We start from the raw sequence: 20,413 nt of genomic DNA, 5'->3' as shown, positions 1-20,413 counted from the left end.
GAATAAAGGCAAATGGATAGATACCCTTAAATAGATGAACACTGCTACCTCAAAACAGTGGTATGATGCTGCCCTCCAGAGGCTGGGCAAGGTTACACCACCTTCTGGACATAACTGAGTGGCATATGCTCATTTTAGATTATCTAATTTAGAAAGTTAATATTGACATCTGTTTTTGCAGAGATAGTCCTCATAGATACAGTCAACTGTCTAACAGTCTATCACGTACACTCAGAAAAAAAATATTCTAAGTAGAACCATACAGGGTTCTTTGGTTTGTCCCCATAAGGTAACAATTTTTTGGTGCTGGGTAGAAACCTTTGCAGAGGATGCTTTCTAGAACCCTCTATGTAAGGTTCTTTAAAGAACCACTTCTTTTTGGTACTATCTAGAACCCTCTATGAATGGTTCTGCCTTGAACCCTCTATAAAAGGGTTCTACCAAGAACCATTTTATCAGCTGAAGGTTCTTCCTAGAACCCTCTATGAACTTACTAGCCTTCAATTGTTATTATATATGACAATATTTTACATATACCACTGAGGGCCGAGTTATACGCTAACACAGTGGTTCGCAAACTTTTTATAGCCCGTACCCTTTCCAACATTCAACCTCCAGCTGCATACCCCTCTAGCACCAGCATCAGCACACACTCAAATGTAGTTTTCCATTATTGTAAGCCTGCCACATACACACACTATACGGTACATTTATTAAACATAAGGAGGAGTGTGACTTTTTGTCACAACCCTGCTTGTGGAAAATGACAGATCTTATCTTAGGATCAGGGCACAAATAATAATATAATAATCAATAATTTTGCTATTTATTTAGCCATCTTACATATAAAACTTTATTTGTTCATCGAAAATTGTGAATTACTCTCCATAGGTTAATCAGAAGGGTGTGCTTGAAAGGATGTTCATAACTCTGCAATGTTGGGTTGTGTTGGAGAGAAATCATTTCCCACACACAGTCTGTGCCTGAATCCACTCTCACATAGGTATGTGGTTGCAAAGGACAAACAGCACGATTTGCCAAGGAAGGATATTCTGAGCACAGCCCAATCCAGAAATCTGGCAAGGACTTCTGATTAAATTAAATTCTAACAGAACCGCTTCTTGTAATTTCGATGAGGCTCTCTTGTTCAGATATCGGTAAGCGTCTGCTGTTTGGTGCTTTCCCAGGTAAAAGGGCAGTAGCTCTTCGGCTGCATCAGATTCACAACTGTCAGTGTCCATGCTAGCTGGGCTAACAACAAATGTAGAATTACTGATGCTAGCATTGGATGTGCTCATTGAAGCAGAACAACTTGTGTCGTTGACAGGTGTGGGTGTAGTACTGCTGGAAGTAGCAGTACTACCAATAGAGCTGGTATGTGTCTCTATGGCCTTACTTTTTTTAACCATTCATCTATTTTCGAGCAAACGGAATGAGCAGCAACTATGTTTGGCAACATAGTGGAATTCCCACAAGAGAGTAATGGTTAATGTGATGTTAATTATTTGACTAGGGTACCTGTATTTGACATTGTGTTGTTATTTTGCTGAACACTAGATGGTTTAATTATCTTTTTGGCAATGAAACGCGGCAACTCAGGCGAGAAAAAAATCTCACCCAAATGAATAGCCCCGTTGGAAAATGTGGAGAAAAAAAAACAGACGGCATTGCACATGTACCCCAGTTTGGAAATACCTGCCCTGACACATTTGTGTTAGGAATCTCCTGGTTTACAGTAGTGGTGGGGAAACTAATCTTCCTGAAGATTTGAGGTTTTCTAGCAAATTGTGTCCAAAAAAAGGTTCATTGCTCAACGCTTTGATTAACGCAGTGTACACTAGTGGCACCTGCTGGTCAAAATAATTTATAGCAGCCAAATTATACTGAACAAAAATATAAGGGCAACAATATCAAAGATTTACTGAGTTACAGCCAGCAGCATACCACCCTGCATACAACTGCTGACTTGCCTCTGAAGCTAAGCAGGGTTGGTCCTGGTCAGTCCCTGGATGGGAGATCAGATGCTGCTGGAAGTGGTGTTGGAGGGCCAGTAGGAGGCATTCTTTCCTCTGGTATAAAAAGTATCCCAATCCCCCAGGTCAGTGATTGGGGACACTTTACAATTGGCTCATTCATTCTAGCCACACACTCAACTCCTTTCACCCCACATCAACCATAGACTCACATTCTCAACAGTTGCACCATCCCAGAGCCACACTCAAGGTTTGATTTATGAATGTATATACAGTTGCAGCTGTATGAGGCCTGCAAAACTGTGTCAAATGGGGAGATTTTCTTAACCATTGTCACATCTTAGATGGAGGTCAGTTTCCTCCACCAGAAATACCCACAACATGGTCGCCCTTATTGACCATATTCTCAAGCATCCCCGTGGAGTCAGACCTTTGATTTTGTGCCATCAGGGCCAAAATAATATGCCCCCTCTCTGAATGTCCGAGTGTGACCCACTCCCCATAGGTTACTGCAACTAGTGGTGCCAGCACTGCCACTGCCTGGGTGGGGGCACCCCACCGGAATCCCCACCGGCTAGGTACAAGGTCATTGTCAAGGTTCTCATTAGCAGCTTTGAGAATTTCCTTGTATATTATGTTCTCCCTTCAGGAGAGGACCAACCCTGCCAAGCAGGCTCAGAATCTTGTATTGCTTTTACACCATGATAGGACAATAAATAGATAAGATGTATATCCCTCATCTGAACAACATTGAAAGCTCTCAACTCCTGCTCACAGCAATATATTGGTTCTGGGCTATGCAACCATTTCCTTTCTCACGCAACGCCACACTTTCCCAAACACCAGAAAACACAACTTCCATCCACACATACTGTGCCTTCCGTTTACTGAGTTCTCCACCATGTTGAATTAGTGCTTTTGTGATCTAATGACTATATTTGAAGATAAAAACATGTTTTTTTGTTGTTGTATTATTACAATCCATAACCTGGCTAGAATTGTGTGTTTCCTTATTTGTCTCCTCTATGAGAACTTTGTAATTTTTAAAATAGCCAGTAGTCTTTGGTTCTCTGATCTGGTTATCAACATACAGTTTATCGACGAGGAGAGATATGCGTTCCCTTTTCAATCTATTTTCCTTGAAACTTGGATACAGAACTTTACGCCGTTCTGCAATTTATTTTGGGAACTGGTCATTCATTCCAATTTTTGTGCCAGCAAGTCTTTTAATTATTTTATCTTTAAAGAAAGTACATTTGGCAACGATTCATACCTCTGCCCTCTGTCCGAAGTGATGTACACATTCGAGTTGGATTTTGTCGATAGCTTCTCGTGGAATCTGAAGCGCTGTAAGGAGGAACTCTAACTACAGATTCAGGCACTTATTTCTCTTGGATATCTGTAAGTACCAGATTCTCTCTCATGGATCTAGTCTGTATTTCAAATAAGGCTTCTCTCAGAACGACGTTCTCCTTTTTATGTTCATTAACTTCGGTTTCAATCTTATTGACTGTCCCTTTTAGCTTGTTTTTGTCTCTCCAATTTCACAGCTTTTTCGTCACTCATCTAGAGGCTTGCCTTCAACTCTTTTATATACTTACTGACTAGTGCAAGTGTACCCAGTTTGTCATTTATTGATTTTAACAGATCGGTTTTGACCTTTACCATTCCCGGTGGTGAAAATATGTCTGTAGAAGTCTTGTTTTTGCTTTGAAATAGGATTCCCTGTCTTACTATCCGTCATGTTTGGGTGTTGCTTGTTTTCGTAATATTTGTTGATACATTTCTTTAGTCTTATGATTTGTTTTGTCATCCAGATTGAAGAATATATTGAAGTCTAACTTACCGATATTGAAAATTACGTTTTTATCTTGAGGTGGTCTACATAGCTGTGTTCAGTCCGCCATCTAGGTGTTTATTTTATTTTAAATTTTTTTACTTAAGGACGGTAAAGTGCGTTGTAAACTTAACTACATTCGGTGGTCATCTAGCCAGCTAGCACCTAGATAACCACATTTCCTTGACCTAACCAAAATAGCTTGTTACCGGCTAGCAAACAGGGTTACCATATCACATGGCTCCAGTGACGCCTGTCGATTACAGAGGTCGGAAAACGTTAAAATGCACGAGTCCTTATTGGACTAGTGGTTACAATCTGGTACATATCACATAACCATCCATGCTTAATATCAACTGAGAGACCTAAGATTAGCTAGTTCGCTACAAAAGCCAGAAGAATGGCGGGATGTGTATTCTTGTATAATAGCCACATTATTGGCTAATTAGCATGTCATTTGAGGGATAATTACAGGCAAATATTGATATGTTTTTGTCCAAGAGAGATTTGCGCAGTTATCAAAACGTCACGTCAGGGTAAGCCTACACGAAACAGTTCTAAAACCCCTGACAGAAAAGTGAATTTTTGGGGGGGGGGTGGGGTGATTGGAACCATTTCTGGGGTTTACCGCTAGGTTTTATGGGTATTATGACTCATACTGTGGTACTCAATAGGGTTCGATTTCCTCAACTTTATTTAATGGTGAGAAGGCGGGGGAAATACCTCCTCTCCTCCCCCGAAATATGCATACCGAGGGAACCTTTATTATTATTTATTTTTTTACAATGTCCGGTACAGACAGGGATGATATGGAGGGTAGCAGTTTCTGGCTCAGGTTCAAGGAGACATGCCATTCCACTGAACCTGCCCCGGACACGGTTCCTTAGACACTGAAGATCCTTCTCTGGGGGCTCTCGGGACAAAGGGTTGTAGCCTTCGGCCGGGTACAGGCTCTCCCTTGACTGCTCCTGGTTGGGCACGGCTGGCTTCATCCACTCGCATTCCACATCCGTACAGCCGATTTTGTGATCCGCAAAAATAGCCAATGCACCCGCATAACTATACTTAAGAGCTCCACAGGGGCATTCACATGTGGTAGAGAGAAGCCCCTGGTCACCTATATAGACCTGCCAATTGGAAGGATGTTCTGTGCCACATGCCTTTCAATGCATGACTTTGAACAACTTGAAATCCATTTGTCAAAGGAAATATTCTATATCAAGTTTGATTTTATTGACATTACAGCTGTAGAATATTTAATAAACTAATTTTCATATGAGGACAAGTTCAGTTTTTCCATAAACTTGGATTTCATTATATCACTTGACATCAGTTTGTAGATGCATCAACATTTTGACTTATGTCCCCTTTTCCCCATGCGTGACATGCGAAACATCAGGCTCACCCCACGAGAAGCAGTGCATGATCAACGCCACCGCAAGGAGATCAGCTGAAAGTGATTTACTCTCTGTCTGGGGGTAAGACATAATTGAAATGTCAAAGATAAAAATTCCTGCTGTGCCCATGATAGAATGAAAGGGAATTGTGTTGTACTACTGAATGGAAATGACGAGATGCACTCAGACCAGCCTTTGTGATTGAACTTAACTTAACTAGGTCTTTCCTTGCAGCACACGACTGAACTATCATCAAGATAAGACTAAACTTGAGCCTGCAGGACTTGCTTTTTGGAATGTGGTGTCAAAAAAGTAGAGGATCTCTTTATTACGGACAAACCTATCCCCATCTTTACCACCATTGAATCTATATGTTTTGAACATGACAGTTTACAAACTAAGGTAACGCCAAGTAATTCCTTAACTTCTTCAAATTGTTCAACAGCTACACCATTCATTACAACATTCAGCTGAGGTCTAGAATTTAGGGAATGATTTGTACCAAATACAATGCTCTTAGTTTTAGAGATGTTCAGGACCAGTTTATAGGACCAGTTGCTGATGCTTTTATGGTTGAACCATCAGCATACATGGACACACATGCTTTGTTTAATGCCAGTGGCAGGTCATTGGTATAAAATAAAAAAGTAGATGGCCTAGAGAGCTAGCCTGCGGTACACCACACTTTACATGTTTGACATTAGAGCTGCTTCCTTTAAAGAAAACCCTTTGAGTTCTATTAGATTGATAGCTCTTGAATCCATGATATGGCAGTGGTTGAAACGCCATAACACATACCTATCATACCTACATATCAACAACAGGTTATGGTCACTAATATCAAAGGCTGCACTGAAATCTAACTGTACAGCTCCCACAATCTTCTTATTAGCAATTTATTTCAACCAATCATCAGTCATTTGTGTCAGTACATGTTGCGTTACCTTCTCTATAAGCATGCTGAAAGTATGTTGTTAATTTGTTTACAGAGAAATACATGGATAAATAAAGTATAAATTGGCAAAGTGGGTGGGGTTATATAATGCCTGTTTGGCCCTGTTCAGGGGTATCGTCGAACGGGGCCACAGTGTCTCCCGACCCCTCCTGCCTCAGCCTCCAGTATTCATGCTGCAGTAGTCTGTGTCGGGGGGCTAGGGTCATCTCTCTCTCTTTCTCTCTCTCTCTCTCTCTCGACTACCTGGCCTTGATGACTCCTTGCTGTCCCCAGTCCACCTGGCTGTGCTGCTGCTCCAGTTTCAACTGTTCTGCCTGCGGCTATGGAACCCTGACCTGTTCACCGGACACGCTACCTGTCCCAGACCTGCTGTTTTCAACTCTCTAGAGACAGCAGGAGCAGTAGAGATACTCTGAATGATCGGCTATGAAAAGCCAACTGACATTTACTCCTGAGGTGCTGGTTCCTCTCTAGGTTTCTTCCTAGGTTCTGGCCTTTCTAGGGAGTTTTCCTAGCTACCGGGCTTCTACACCTGCATTGCTTGCTGTTTGGTTTTAGGCTGGGTTTCTGTATAGACCTTTGTGACATCAGCTGATGTAAGAAGGGCTTTATAAATCCATTTGATTGAGTTATTGATCAATACAATAAAAAAGTGCATTTTATTTGGTCAAACACAAAAACAGTTTGCTAAGAGCTAGCAGCAAACTTAACCCCTACTGAGTTTCTGGACCTCACATTTCAAACTACACTCTGTGGAAACCCCCAACCATCTTTATTGCTACCTTTATGACCGCTTTGATTATATCATAGGTATCCATATGTTCTGCAGGAAATGTGATGGTATTAGTACATACACTAACAAGGGGGTAAAAGACACAATGCAAAGGACTTTTTTTTCTTGTCTTCTGTTTTTCTTCCCATTCATCTTTTTCATGCTTTTCCTCACAATTCTATTCCTCTGAATCAGATACATAATCCAACAGTCAAGTCCACATCCCATTACATGTAATAGGAAGAGCAAAACTCTCTCCTACCTATGGACGTCACACTTCATCTGCTGCCTTTTGGCAGTTAGCTTACTTTTAACTAGCAGTAAAATGAATGTAACATATTATATCTGAAATGGGGTGATAAGGTATTAGAAGATCAACATCTGAGCTTAGGGACCTACAACAAAAGAATGGACAGACAATAACACAATTATTTCAATTGGAGTGGTATCAATTGATAGACTGTCTCTGTGTACAAGTCAACAGCATCCATTGAAAGGACATTTTCTACACTGAAATGGATACCGTTCAAGGACAACTCTCATCCCTTGCCATCATCTCCATGTAGACGGGCAACTGCCCCCCCCCCCCTTTTTGAAAGCCCTCAGATCAATTCCCCCTACCCTTCTCCAAACTCAGTTGGGGTCACAACTCACAAACTCTGTTGCGAATTAGAATAGTAGAATACACAAGGTGCAGTTTCTAAATGTGGTTGTGCATCAGCAGTTTTTCTGTTATGTCAGTCACTGATTGTCAATCAAATAGCCCATCTCAGCAAAAAAAAAATTGATTGCCAAGTTTGTTTAGTGGCCAGCTATCTTAACTTGTTATCATGGTCGTACTACCCCATTAGATTTAGTTAGTCAGTCTCACTCAGATATCATTTTAAAAATGTCTTTCCACCCTGTGGCTAAGTTGGTAGACCATGGCGTTTGCAACACCAGGGTTGTGGGTTCAATTCCCATTAGAGAACAGTATGGACAAAAAGGATGAGAATGTATGCACTCACTACTCTGGATCAGAGTGTCTGTTAAAATACAAAAATGTATGGCAAAATGTGATAATTTGCAGTAAACAATTAATTTTCCTCTCTACCCCACGGCATAATGAGTAGAATTGCATGAAATTAGTCATAAAATTGCAAAATCTTCTCTCCACCCCATGGCAAAATGTATAGAATTGGACAAAATGTATTCTAAAACATAAAAAAAATGATATCTTCTGTCAAGAGGGGGGCCCCTGAAGTGTGTTGCTTGCAATGTGTGCAATGTGTGTGGGTTTGGATGTGTGTACGCAGACCCATGAGAAACTGCGGCCTCTCATGATGAGCTCAGATTTTGTTGTGGCCCCCACCCCCATCAAGTTACCAATCTCTGATCTGGATCGAGATACTTTTGAAACTGAGGACCAACCCAAAGAATTTTACATTTTAGTCATAGATGTCTTTACCCAGATGGATAGACAGATGGACTTTGTTTAAAAGTAGGCCTAAATGTATTCTATAAAACGCTGATCTCATTTTTTCATGAGCTGAAATAAAGATCCCAGAACTGTTCCATATTCACCCCAATTTTTACATTGCTGTTAGTGACATTTCTCCTTGGCCAAGATAATCCATCAAAATGACAGGTGTGGCATATCAAGAAGCAAAAAAAAAAGCATGATCATTACAGATGCACCTTGTGCTGGGGACAATGAAAGGCCACTCTGAAGTGTGCAGTTTTGTCACAACATAATGCCAGAGATGTCTCAGGTTGAGGGAGGGTGCATTTCACATGCTGACTTCAGAAATGTCCAACAGAGCTGTTGCCAGAGAATTGAATGTTCATTCCACGTCGTTTTAGAGAATTTGTCAGTACATCCAATCCAACCAATACATTCAATACTGTTTTCATTGTCCTTAAAACAAGTCAAAATGAGGCTCAGTAGTGTGTGTGGCCTCCACGTGCCTGTATGACCTCCCTACAATGCTCCTGATGAGGTGGTGGATGGTCTCCTGAGGGATCTCCTCCCAGACCTGGACTAAAGCATCCGCCAACTCCTGGACAGTCTGTGGTGCAAAGTGGCGTTGGTGGATGGAGCGAGACATGATGTCCCAGATGTGCTCAATTGGATTCAGGTCTGGGGAACGGGCAGGCCAGTCCATAGCATCAATGCCTTCCTCTTGCAGGAACTGCTGACACACTCCAGCCACATGAGGTCTAGCATTGTCTTGCATTAGGAGGAACCCAGGGCCAACCGCACCAGCATATGGTCTCACAAGGGGTCTGAGGATCTCATCTCGGTACCTAATGGCAGTCAGGCTACCTCTGGCGAGCACATAGAGGGATGTGCGTCCCCCAAAAGAATTGCCACCCCACACCATGACTGACCCACCGCCAAACTGGTCATGCTGGAGGATGTTGCAGGCAGCAGAACGTTCTCCACGGCGTCTCCAGACTGTCACGTCTGTCACATGTGCTCAGTGTGAACCTGCTTTCATCTGTGAAGAGCACAGGGCGCCAGTGGCGAATTTGCCAATCTTGGTGTTCTCTGGCAAATGCCAAACGTCCTGCACAGTGTTGGGCTGTAAGCACAACCTGTGGACGTTGGGCCCTCATACCACCCTCATGGAGTCTGTTTCTGACCGTTTGAGCAGACACATGCATATTTTTGGCCTGCTGGAGGTCATTTTGCAGGGCTCTGGCAGTGCTCCTCCTGCTCCTCCTGCTCCTCCTTGCACAAAGGCGGAGGTAGCGGTCCTGCTGCTGGGTTGTTGCCCTCCTACAGCCTCCTCCACGTCTCCTGATGTACTGGCCTGTCTCCTGGTAGCGCCTCCATGCTCTGGACACTACGCTGACAGACACAGCAAACCATCTTTCCACAGCTCACATTGATGTGCAATCCTGGATGAGCTGCACTACCTGAGCCACTTGTGTGGGTTGTAGACTCCGTCTCATGCTACCACTAGAGTGAAAGCACCGCCAGCATTCAAAAGTGACCAAAACATCAGCCAGGAAGCATAGGAACTGAGAAGTGGTCTGTGGTCACCACCTGCAGAACCACTCCTTTATTGGGGGTGTCTTGCTAATTGCCTATAATTTCCACCTGTTGTCTATTCCATTTGCACAACAGCATGTGACATTTATTGTCAATCAATGTTGCTTCCTAAGTGGACAGTTTGATTTCACAGAAGTGTGATTGACTTGGAGTTACATTGTTGTTTTAGTGTTCCCTTTATTTTTTTGAGCAGTGTATATACAGCTGAATATGCGCTTTACCAAAACAATGCTGTGCGCAACGTGGCTCCTTCCGGTATGAATCGTCAATGGCGAATGAACCTCTTTACGCCGGAGTTTACTACATGGGTTGGTCTTCCAACACAAACATTACATATTGCCATTTACCTCAGCTCATTGGCTATCTACCCAGCTAGATTTCAAGACGATCAGTGGTCATTGGGTTAAAATACAGTCAATCAACGAAACAGCGGGCGAATGATCGTGCACAATGATGTCATTACTTGTAGTCTTCCAATCGGTTTATTTCAGTCAATACGTCCGCGAAATGACCCATCAGGTTTGTTTAACAAACCAGTTGATTGCCAGTTGATTGCAATGTGTGTGTACCTGTGTATTTACCTCAAATGTTTCATCAAATGGAATGAGACGGAATTCACGACACAAGCGGTTCACAAAATGTTTCGTGTTAGGCTATAAAAATTGATTTTATCAAACAAAAGACCATTCATTGTGTAACAATGAGCATTGGGATTGCAAACAGGAAGATTGTCAAAGGTAAACAATTTATTTTATTGCAGTTTGTGATTTTGTTACGCCTGTGCTGGTTGAAATAGTTTTTTTTTTATGGGGCTCTATCCTAAGATAATCGCATCGTGTTCTTTCGCAGTAAATCCTTTTTTAAATCTGACAACGCAGTTGGATTAGCAAGGTTCTAGGCTTTCGAAACATGTGAGATACTTGTATTTTCATGAATGTTTAATATGACTATTTATGTAGCGATCACCGTATGTTGTCGAATTTCATCCCGCTAACAGGTTCGGTGTGCAGAGAGGTTAAGTTCCTAGGTGGCTGGTAGCCAATCTAGTACATAGTGGGATCGAATGGAGGACATGAAGGTATTTTAAACTTTGTAGCTTTTACTGTATATGATTCATTGGTGAATTTTTATTCACACCCTAGTGGGTGTGAAAAGGGAAACAGTGAGGGTTGAAAATATGCTTGGCCTATCATGAGGGTGTCTGTGTGTTAGAAGTAACATTTTGCAACAGTGTGTGACTAGCGGAAAGGCTGTTGCTGGCCTTGGGTGTAGGCAGTTATCATAAGTTGTTGGGGACACATACAGAACGTAGTGTAGAGAACAAACGGTCTTTTGTTAGATAACAGGAGCCAGGTGTGTGATAACTCTATCGAGAGTATGAGAGCATAGATATTCTACACAGCTGCAACGCCTGACCGCTGAAGCGCCTAGGGGCTGGGACCAGTTCGTGCGCCATCAATCAACGATAGGCTGAGTGAGTTTAAACCACGCCCAGTCTCTACTCTGACAGGCCGGCTCGGAAGCAGGAACTACTTCTGTCAAAGTATATTATAATAACTTTGTCAGGAACAAGTCAGTTCTCTGTACTGCCCTGCGTGGTGTTGCAACTTACGGGTTCGCTGTATTTGCCACTTATTGCTTAGCTAATAAAAAGTACATAGTATACAATCGGTGACTCAGTGTCATACTTATCCTGATACCAGATTCGATTGACGCAACCCTTAACACTGTCAACGGGACATTAAAAACAGTAATATCTTAGGTTTCGTCGAGGCTGAACAACGAATTTAATAACATACAGCTAGCGGGTTATACACTATCGGCAGGATAGAACAGCAGCCTCTGGTAAGACAAGTGGTGGCGGTCTGTGTATATTTGTAAACAACAGCTGACGCACGATATCTAAGGAGGTTAGAAGTCAAGGTTTTGCTTGCCCGAGGTAGAGTATCTCATGATAAGTTGTAGACCACACTTTCTACCTAGAGTTTTCATCTGCATTTGTAGCTGTCTACATACCACCACAGACTGATGCTGGCACTAAGACCGCACTCAATGAGCTGTATACGGCCATAAGCAAACAAGAAAACACTCATCCAGAGGCGGTACTCCCAGTGTCCGGGGACTTTAATGCAGGGAAACTTAAATCAGTTTTACCTCATTTCTATCAACATTAAATATGCAAACAGAGGGGGAAAAAAACTCTAGACCACCTTTACTCCACGCACGGAGACGTGTACAAAGCTCTACCTCACCCTCCATTTGGCAAATCTGACCATAATTCTATCCTCCTGATTCCTGCCTACAAGCAAAAAATGTAAGCAGGAAGCACCAGTGACTTGGTCAATAAAAAAGTGATCAGATGAAGCAGATGCTAAACTACAGGACTGTTTTGCTAGCACAGACTGGAATATGTTCCTGGATTCTTCGGATGGCATTGAGGAGTACACCACATCAGTCACTGGCTTTATCAATAAGTGCATTGATGACCTCATCCCCACAGTGACATACCCAAACCAGAAGCCATGGATAAAGGCAACATCTGCAATGAGCGAAAAGGTAGAGCTGACGCTTTCAAGGAGTGAGACTATAAGAAATCCTGTTATGCTCTCAGACGAACAATCAAACAGGCAAAGCATCAATACAGGACTAAGATCAAATCATACTACACAGGCTTCAACGCTCGTCGGATGTGGCAGGGCTTGCAAACTATAACCGACTACAAAGCGAAACACAGCCGTGAGCTTCCCAGCGACATGAGCCTACCAGACAAGCTAAATTAACACTGAAACATGCATGAGAGCATGATCTGTTCCGGATGACAGTGTGATCACGCTCTGCGCAGCCGATGTGAACAAGTCAACAGGTCAACATTCACAAGACCGCAGGGCCAGACGGTTTACCAGGATGTGTACTCCGAGCATTTGTTGACCAACTGGCAAGTGTCTTCACTGATATTTTCAACCTCTCCCTGTCTGAGTCTGCAATACCAACATGTTTCAAGCAGACCACCATAGTCCCTGTGCCCAAGAACACCAAGGTAACCTGCCTAATTTTGTTAACTTTAGCTAGCTATGACATACGGTTTGTATTGCTAGTACTCTATGGTTTGGGATTATGGTTAATTGTTTATCTGGCTAGCAAGCTAGCTACATGTCTGAACAAAAGACCCCAAGTTAAAGCTTGACGTTAGATTAATCAATCTATCAAAGTTATTTATAAAGCCCTTCTTACATCAGTTGATGTCACAAAGTGCTGTACAGAAACCCAGACCAAATCTCCAAACAGCAAGCAATGCAGGTGTGGCAGCACGATAGCTCGGAAAAACTCCCTAGAAAGTCCAGAACCTAGGAAGGAACCAGGCTATGAAGGGTGGCCAGTCCTCTTCTGGCTGTGCCGGGTGGAGATTATAGCAAACATGGCCAAGATGTTCAAATGTTCATAGATGACCAGAATGGTCAAAAATGAATAATCACAGTGGTTGAGGTGCAACAGGTCAGCACCTCAGGAGTAAATGTCAGTTGACTTTTCATAGTTGATCATTCAGAGTATCTCTACAGCAACTGCTGTCTCTAGAGTGTTGAAAACAGCAGGTCTGGGACACGTAGCATGTCCGGTGAACAGGTCAGGGTTCCATAGCCGCAGGAACAGCAGCACGGCCAGGTGGACTGGGGACAACGAGGAGTCATTAGGCCAGGTAGTCCTGAGGCATGGTCCTAGGGCTCAGGTCCTCAGAGAGAGAAAAAGAGAAACATAAGTGAAACATAAGATGTTACTATTTTTTGATGTCCCGTTGGTAGGATAATCTTACTCGTAGGTCATCAATTTTTTTTCCAATGATTGCACGTTAGCAGGAAGAGCGGGTGGGAGTTCATTCACACGCCTAGGGATTCTCAGAAGGCTGCCTGATCTACGGCCCCTTTTCCTGCATATTTTCCTCTCGCAAAAGGCGTGGATCTGGGTCAGTTCCAGTGAAAGCAGGATATCCTTCTCGTCGGACTCGTTAAAGGAAAAAGTTTCTTCCAGTCCATGGTGAGTAACAGAGGTTCTGATGTCCTGAAGTTATTTTCCGTCATTAGAGACGGTAGCAGCAACATTATGTACACAGTAAGTAAAAAAAAGAAGTTACACAAACCCCCAAAAACTATCAAAATAGCATAATTGGTTGGGAGAATGTAAAACGTCATGTTCTTCGGCGCCATCTTGTAGCTTCTTTTTTATTTTCATAGCAATGTTATTATGTTACCTCTTTGTAATATGTTATTGCTATGATATTGTATTCTAATTACTAATAATTCCTCTTTATTCCGTGCTTTCAGAAACAAACAATATTTGCCAATATCATGACTGGAATTGGACATCTTTTGAGCTGAATATTGAGGCATACACTAATTAACAGTTAAACTGGATGAAAACACAGCAAGAAAACACATAGGCCAATAGATAAGTTGTCTATGTTATTGAAGTTTTGGTGATGGTTGAACAACAGCTTGTTTTACTAGCTGTTGATGCTGCAGTTTAGCTCACTAGCTACATACATAAACAACATAAACAACAACACTGAATGGCTCAGAGTGGGAGTGAGAGGTTACGTGATTGACCTCCGGCACGCGCCACATGTATCAATAAATCACTATCAGAAAATGTTTTGTGTGGTAATTATTTATTTACTTACTGTTTTATTCACATGTTTTCAAGTCCTGGTGACAAATCATGCATTCTGATTCTTGCATAGATTGTAATGGAAACATTATGTGTGTAAAATACTTTTTGACCGTTGTACTGATTATGATGAGCTAAGCTCATTCCAACTATGTATGGAGCCATGTTTGTTGACATACAATACATTCTGAGTTTCACGGAAACAACCAAAGATATAACAAAATGAGGTGAGGGTTCACTCATTTGTGAATGATGGGATGTGAACGATGGTGGACGACACACCCCTTTCAATATGTATACTATTAACAGACCAAACAAATCTTGTCTCCTCTTATTATCTTTGGTTGATGTGAAAAAACAAACATGGCAGGCAAGCACAAACTACCCATAGTTGGATTACTTTAGTTTTCTAGAAAGTTTTACTCAATTATTTAGATCAATGGTGAGCTCTCCCGTGATGTATTTAATTATAAATAGTAATTGCTATTAGCTAATTCATATTGTAGTTTCTGTCAGCCGAGAGTTATAAAAATATGACCGCTTGTGTTATGTCACTCTTTCCTCACTTAGCGCTAGGACAAATGTAGCCTACATTTTCAGATTTGGATGATTGTGTTATGCTGTAGCTACTTCTGTGAATGTCTGAACATTGCATCCAAAAATAAACTGGTCACATTCTGGAAATAACTTTGTAAGGACTGTGTTTGTGCAAAATATTTCTGTGAAAAAACAGTGTGGCCAGCTCAAATGCTGAATGTTGCTTTAATCGAAACTGGATGTTCTAAATTAGCATTATAATCACACCGGTTTGAGCATAAGCTGAAGGTTCCACTGTAGAATGATCACTCCCATTTTTTGGTACATGTGAAAAGGTTAACCTTGTTCTGTACACTTCACAAACAAAGGGCATGTGGTTTGGTCAGAAGAATGCCCCTTTTCCCACTGGTGTGATTACTCCTCTGAGGGTTTAGAGCTTGAGGTAGTCACCTCATACAAGTGTTTGGGAGTATGGCTAGACAGTACACTGTCCTTCTTCTCTCAGCACATATCAAAGCTGCAGGCTAAGGTTAAATCTAGACTTGGTTTCCTCTATCGTAATCACTCCTCTTTCACCCCAGCTGCCAAACTTACCCTGATTCAGAAGACAATTTTACCCATGCTAGATTACGGAGACGTAATTTATAGATAAGGGTGCTCTCGAACGGTTAGATGTTATTTACCATTTGGCCATCAGTTTTGTCACCAATGCTCCTTATAGGACACATCACTGCACTCTACACGCCTCTGTAAACTGGTCATCTCTGCATATTTGTCGCAAGACCCACTGGTTGATGCTTATTTATAAATCCCTCTTAGGCCTCACTCCCCCCTATCTGAGATAGCTACTGCAGCCCTCATCCTCCGCATACAACAACCGTTCTACCAGTCACATTCTGTTAAAGGTCCCCAAAGTACACACATCCCTGGCTCCCTTGTCTTTTCAGTTCGCTGCAGCTAGTGACTGGAACGAGCTGCAACAAACACTCAAACTGGACTGTTTTATCTCCATCTCTTCATTCAAAGACTCAATCATAGATACTCTTACTGACAGTTGTGGGTGCTTCGCGTGATATCTTGTTTTCTCTACCTTCTTGCCCTTTGTGCGGTTGTCCTTGCCGAATAATGTTTGTATCCTGTTTTGTGCTGCTGCCATGTTGTGTTGCTGCCATGCTATGTTGTCTTAGGTCCGTCTTTATGTAGTATTGTGGTGTCTCTTGTCGTGATGTGTGTTTTGTCCTATATTTTAATTGTATTTTTGATTTTTTTCCCCAGCACCCCGTCCCAGCAGGAGGCCTTTTGGTAGGCCGTCATTCTAAATAAGAATTTATTCTTAACCGACTTGCCTAGTTAAATAAAGTTGAAATAAAATTAAATCCAAATAAGAAGATAAATAAGAAAGATATTGACTAAGAAAACGATGAATTCCTAAGAACATTTTAAGGAATTAAATTTAATTCCCTTTTTTTTTTTTTCCTTTAAGAAGCTTAAGTTTTTTCTGTAAATAGTGTTTTGTGAATCCCGGGCCTAGTGTTCCAGGTGTAACAGGGTTATCATGTTCCTGTTAAATTGTGACTTTTTCCAAAATTATGTTTTTCATGTTATGAGAGACATCTACTGGTGTTATGTGATACTGCAGTTATGTGGTTACATCCTAGTCTTTGCAATCTCCAGCTAAAATCAATTGAAATCAAATGTATTTACATCAGCTGATATCTCAAAGTGCTGTACAGAAACCCAGCCTAAAACCCCAAACAGCAAGCAATGCAGGTGTAGAAGCAAGGTGGCTAGGAAAAACTCCTAAAAGGCTTTCCATGGTTAACATCTGAAGTGGCCGTACAACCTGTACTGTGATGCAGCGTCCGGAAACATCAGGGCTTTCATACTTTTTGTGCTGGACCTCCAACCCCCCACCTACCATTAACCAATCATGTCAATGCGGAGCTATACGGAGCCCTCTGCGTTGTTACGAAATTTGAGAGGCCCACGGCTATGTGGTACGGAGCTTGATTTGGCCTCCGCAATTACGTCACACATACGAAGCCTCCAACTACATTTTCAGATCTAGTAGAAATTGGCTTTTAGTTTAATTTACCATAGAACCCCACAGTGTATGCATCATAATACCCATAAAACCTAGCAGTCAAACACATAAATGATTCCAATAATTTTTTCACCATTCCCATAGGAGATTTTGGAACCACTTCAAACAAGTTCTGTGTTTCATGTAGGCTTTCCTTGGCGTGACGTTTTGATAATCGTGTAAATCACTCTCGGACAAGATGACCTGTATAAGTATATTCGGCTTTATTTAATCACCTATTCAAAAATGCTAATAAGCATCAAAGTTGACATCATGCAAGAATACAAATCCCTTCAAGATCCTGCATGTTGTCTCTAGCAGACACTAGCTACTAGCTAACTTGATCCAAAACAAAAGATATTGAACATTTTAATTTGTTGCATATTTGATATATCTAATATTTGGCTTATTTATGCAGTTGGTATTGCACAGAATGCTATTCTAGTAGCAGTCAGATATTTATAATATGCAATGAATACTAGGCTAGGTTTTTGCAAAGAAGCTAGCTTGCAAGTCACAGTAGTTACCTACCTAGATGATAATAGCAACATACCCTTATTTTACCAGATCCCCTTATCCTTCAGCCAGTGGTCTATAACTATATGAACAAGATGAAGTATATTTCAATTTATGGTGTCCGAATGCACTGCTGCATTAAAAGCAATTCACAACTAACTTGTTGACGTTCTGTTGCAGATTCAAAGATTACATCATTGCCGAATGTATCCATAATCATTAATGAATAAGCATATTTATTTGACAAAAATGCACCTAGTCACTCATCAATCAAGTCAAAATCAAACAATTAAATTGTTTTAAATGTATCAAAATAGAAGACAATACGGACATCTGTCTTTCATACATGACATATTTAAACATCTGACTTCAAGTATATATTAAGTTATCTATTCATCAATAACACAAACCTGGGACATCGAAGAGCACCATATGAACTGTTATTACTATCCCGAGAGTGCATCGATTCTTCTGCTTTTCCATTTCAGGAATTAAAAGAGTACAAATAACAAACTTTAAAATAGCAACTGGATGTGTAAATTGGGTTTAATATAAAATACTAGGTTAACTCCAGCAGAATGAAGCACACTTAACAGAATCAAAACAATAAAGCCATGCCTAAGTGCTGCTATATCAACACCATCCTTGTCAATTTAACAGGTCCATGTTGTTGATGTCAATTGTTAGCAACACATTTATTACTGCATTCAGCCTGAACAGCAGAATAATGCTGTCATCCTGCTTACACAGGTGAAAAAAAGGTTGCAAAAACAGTACACAACAACACTTTTTAACTAGATGTTATCATATTAGGGGAAGAACAAGTGAAGACAGCAGCATAGGGAAAATGGGTAAATGTAGGGTGGGTTTATAGAGATAAGATGGAGAGTTCCAAAGTGTCTGAAGTTGAGGGATCATGGGACATAAAAGACAGTGTGGAATCGTGCTGACCCCAATAGTTGATACAATGTTTCAAGTTCATTGCAGACATGCCATGCGTAGCCAATGTGATTTATAGGATATGCATTTTTTTTATCAGGATATGTTTTACCTGCAGGCTGCAATGTTATTTGTTGGATTTGTAGGCAATGTTTTTATATACAGTAGTTGGCAATGGCAATAGAAGTTACTTTATAGGTTTGTATAATTTTAATTTAGATTTGGATACATTTTTTATAAACCACATAACAATGATTTTGAGAGAGACGTTTGTCACGATCGTCGTAAAGAGGTGACCAAAGCGCAGCGTGGTGTGAATACATAAATTAATGAAGACGAAGAACATTTAACAAACTATACAAAACAACAAACCGAACGTGAAGCTATAATAATACTAGTGCAGACATAGACAATAACCCACAAAATACCCAAAGAAGATGGCTGCCTAAATATGGTTCCCAATCAGAGACAACGATACACACCTGCCTCTAATTGAGAACCAACCATAGACATAAACACCTAGATAGTAAACAATTCCAAAAATGTACAAAACCCCTAGACAGTTCAAAAAACACATACATCACCCATCACCCCTGACCTAACCAAAACAATAAAGAAAACAAAGAATACTCAGGTCAGGACGTGACAACGACGCACATCAAAATATAAATACAAAATGCAATCCGAAAGAAAAACACAGTAATAAGGTACTCAATCAGCTTTCTGAATTGCCCTAGAGGCACCAAATCAATAAGTGTGCGGACATTTTGGAGATTGTTCCACAAGTAAGGTGCAACAAAACTAAAAGCTGATTTACCTAACTTGGTAGAGACCAAAGGAATTTCTGGAGTTAGCCATCCCTGAGACCGGGTGTGGTAACTCGTATCTATAAAGTTTGGTAATGATAGGTGCAGTGAAACTTTTTGTAAAATGACTTTATAAATGAAAACACAGCAATGTTTCAACCTATGTGACATCAAAGGGGGCCAACCAACTTTTTGGCAGAGAATGCAGTGATACAAACATTTTACAAAAATTGTCTCCCGTAATAAAGCGAAGTGCACTATGATAGACTGCATCTAACGGCTTTAATGAAGTGGCAGCTGCGTTAAAATAGATGTCACCATAGTCAAGGACCGATAGGAACATTGACTGAATAATCTGCTTTCTGCCATTTAGCGATAGTCCGGACCTGTTTCTTAGTTTCTTAAATAACTTATCGATATGCCATTTAAAAAAGACAGCTTTTCATATATCCAGCTGCCCAGATATTTGTAAACAGAAACACGATCAATATGGACACCATCCAAAGTACATATGCTTAAATCAGTGTAAATCGGAGGGTACTTGAAGTAGGCTACCAACTCCACAGACACAAACAAACACTATCAAGAATACCAAGCTTCATCATCTACAGTTGAAGTCGGAAGTTTACATACACCTTATGCCAAATACATTTAAACTCAGTTTTTCACAATTCCTGACATTTAATTGTCTTAAACATTCTCTGTCTTAGGTCAGTTAGGATCACCACTTTATTTTAAGAATGTGAAATGTCAGAATAATAGTAGAGAGAATGATTTACTTAGGCTTTTATTTCTTTCATGGGATTTCCAGTGGGTCAGAAGTATGCATACACTCAATTAGTATTTGATAGCATTGCCTTAACTTGTTGAGGATAGGGGCAGTATTTTCACTTTGGATGAAT

The sequence above is a fragment of the Oncorhynchus mykiss genome, chromosome 10 (genome assembly GCF_057628025.1).
Source record: "Oncorhynchus mykiss isolate SJ-2025 chromosome 10, ASM5762802v1, whole genome shotgun sequence".
Classification (NCBI taxonomy): Eukaryota; Metazoa; Chordata; class Actinopteri; order Salmoniformes; family Salmonidae; genus Oncorhynchus; species Oncorhynchus mykiss.
The sequence above is the reverse complement of the archived record's forward strand: the minus strand, read 5'-3'. Positions refer to the sequence as shown.